The 2,837-nt window shown below is 49.6% G+C and overlaps 1 long non-coding RNA gene across 1 annotated transcript in view; it reads right to left on the bottom strand.

Moving 5' to 3' along the window:
* Nucleotides 1-1,979: 1,979 nt before the first annotated feature.
* The window catches only part of LOC123522283, a 3,988-nt gene continuing 3,130 nt past the window's right edge, over nt 1,980-2,837 (bottom strand). Inside the window, exons 2-3 of the long non-coding RNA XR_006680558.1 lie at nt 2,350-2,504; nt 1,980-2,069 (exon numbers count right to left, since the gene is read on the bottom strand). This is a non-coding gene — a long non-coding RNA (uncharacterized LOC123522283). The remainder of the gene's footprint in view (nt 2,070-2,349; nt 2,505-2,837) is intronic.

Below are 2,837 nucleotides of genomic sequence, written 5' to 3'. Positions count from 1 at the left end.
TCTCCTTTCCACTCTCGACTCGTGTCTCTGTCTCTTTCTCCCTCCTTCCATTCACCCAACCCCACACCTGTTCTATTTAATTGATGGTTGTTGTGCCTTGGGCCAGGAGAAACATGCCCAATTAGGATTCTGTTTATGTGTGGTTCCAGGAAGGCTAATTGTGGGGTTTGTAAACAGCCCTTTGATGGCGGGGGAGTTACTGCGGAGGACAGTTAAATAAACAAGTGCTGGATGGAATGTGCCAGAGCGGAACACCGCGGGTCCAGAGTCCTGATCTTCTCGGAGGAGGGGCAGGAGCACTGAGTTCTGGACGTGGTGGTGTGCAGGCTCAGACTTGGAGCCAGGAAGTCGGAATGCTGGGAATGGTGACAATAGCCGGTCACACGTGTGGAGCACCTACGGAGCACCAGGTGGTGGGGAGCACAGGCTTGGCAGCAAAACCAGGTGATGGACACTATTATGACACTGTTGAAGGGTGGAGAGACTGAGGTCCAGAGAGGGGAAGTCATGTGCGCCAGGTCCCACAGTTAGGAAGTACACATCTAAGACCCTAATTTAGACCTGTGTGCAATCATGTTGCTGATAATGGCAAGTAATTACAGAGCGCTCAGTATGTGCCACAGTTCTAAGCACCTTCTTTGCCTGTATTAACTCACATCATGCTCACACAACTCTATGAAGTTGGTGCTGTAATCATCCCCATTTCAGAGATGAGAGCACTGAGGCTGAGAGGCATGAAGTATCTTGCTACGATTACTCAGCGAGGAAGCTGCAGGTCATTTGGTTTTTTGGGTTTTTTTGCTTATTAATTAGCTGTCCTTCACTGTGTTGTGCACCTCTCACACACAGCTTAGAAAGATCTAGCCATACACAGGTCAAAAGTTTTGGAAATCCATTTTTTCATCGATCTTATAGAATGCAAACGTTTTTCATGATAACTTGATCTTGTCCTTTGTATTGCTGTGTGGGTGCCGGCAAACATTTCCTGTGAAAGGCCCGGTCAGAGGTGTTTGTACCCTTGTGAGCCACATGGTCTCTGTCTCAGCTACCCAATTCTGCCAAGGCAGCAGAAAAGCGGCCGTACACAGCGCTTAAATGAAGGGATGTGGTCGTGTGTCAATAAAACTTTATTTACAAAAGCAAGTGGTGGGCCAGATTTGGCCCCAGGGCTGCCACTTGCTGACCTCTTGACTTTGCGCATTTGTCACCACACGCTTCTTCCCTCCTGGGAGGGACGGGAAGGAGTTTGTAGGATAAATTTATCCTGAGCTGAGTTTTACCCCCAGGTCTTTTGCTTACTACAAGCCCAGATACTTGGTTTTCCGCTTCTTCTCTTGTCCATTCTTGGCAACTTCTGGTGAAATTGGCAAATGCCTCGACTCCATCTGATTCAGTGGTTCTCCACCTTCCTAATGCCACGACCCTTTCATACAGTTCCTCATGTGGTGGTGACCCCCCCAACCATAACATTATTTTCATTGCTACTTCATCACTGTCCTTTTGCTACTGTTAGGAATTGGGCGACCCCTGTGAAAGGGTCGTTTGACCCCCAAAGGGGTCACGACCCACAGGTTGAGAACCACTGATCTAATTCCTTCCTTCACAATGCCAACGAATTGATGACGCTGGTGAGGGGTGCTCAGCTTGGCCGACCTCCCTTCCACGGTCAGGGAGGGTGCCGAGGGCCCTGGGAATGGGCTTCTTCCACACCAGCTTCTGTAAACGCCTCTCCCGAGAAAGAGACTCCAGTGAAAGTTGAGAAGTCGTGTGACTGGGGCCCCATTGGCGACAAGAACAAGGAAATGAAAGGATGACGCTGTAGGGATGTTGCAAAATGTACTCAGGGCTCATTGGGAACAAAGCAGGGCAAGGCCAGAAACATCCCCTTTGCTCTCCAGTCCCCCCACCCCCCCCACACACACCTATTTCCCGCCCTCAGACAGGTGGCAAGCCCGGGGTGGGGGTGGGGTGGGGGAGCCCTGGGCTTCACTCGCAGGGGCAACAATGGGCTGAGGGTTGCAGAAGAAATGTCGGTGAGGGTCCGTTCATGCCCACGATTCAGAAAGCGTCTGCGGAGAACATTTGGGATAAAGAAAACAGCCTGTTAGAATAGTGGGTGGCCGGTGGAAAGAGACAATGGGCAAAAACAAGACCAGGGTGCAGGTCAACCAGGGTGCTGCCCAACCCTGTTAGCCATCAGGCAGCTGGAGCCAACACGGGATCACAGGCTCCACTCCGCGGGTTGACAGCACTGATTGGCAAGGATAGAAACTGGTCTTGGTTGGCAAAGGCCACCCCTTACAAGACCACCCACAGGTGGCTTTAAATGACAAAGATGCATTTTCTCACCGTTTCGGATGATAGAAGTCCGAATGCACGGCCTCTAGGGGAGGTTCCTCTTTCTCTCCTTCAGCCATCTTTGGGGCTCCTTTGCTGCTTCTAGCAGTTTCTACCTCTGGTGTCACACGGCATCTGTCTCCCCCTGTGTGTCTGTCTTTCCATGTCTGTTTTCCATTAAAAAGCAAACAAACAAAAACAGCTTTATTGGTATGGAATTCACATATCATACAATTCAACAGTTCAATCACATCAAGAGGAGATGTACGAGCATTACCATCATTAGGTTTAGAACATTTTCTACATTCTTGTACCCAACCTCCCCTGCCACACCCCCAAGAGATCATTAATCCACTTATGTTATGGTCTCCATATGTTTTCCCTTTTTATAGGAAGCCACTCAGAAGGGATTAGGTTTAGGCCCCATTCACCTCTGGTTTGATCTCATTACCATGACAAAAGAAAGCCGGTGTTTCCAAACAAGGTCATATTTGTAGCCA

The sequence above is a fragment of the Echinops telfairi genome, unplaced genomic scaffold, assembly GCF_000313985.2.
Source record: "Echinops telfairi isolate 266 unplaced genomic scaffold, ASM31398v2 ScPeMD7_5592;HRSCAF=6446, whole genome shotgun sequence".
Taxonomy (NCBI): Eukaryota; Metazoa; Chordata; class Mammalia; order Afrosoricida; family Tenrecidae; genus Echinops; species Echinops telfairi.
Note: the sequence above shows the minus strand (reverse complement) of the source record. Positions and strands in the feature narration are given on the sequence as shown.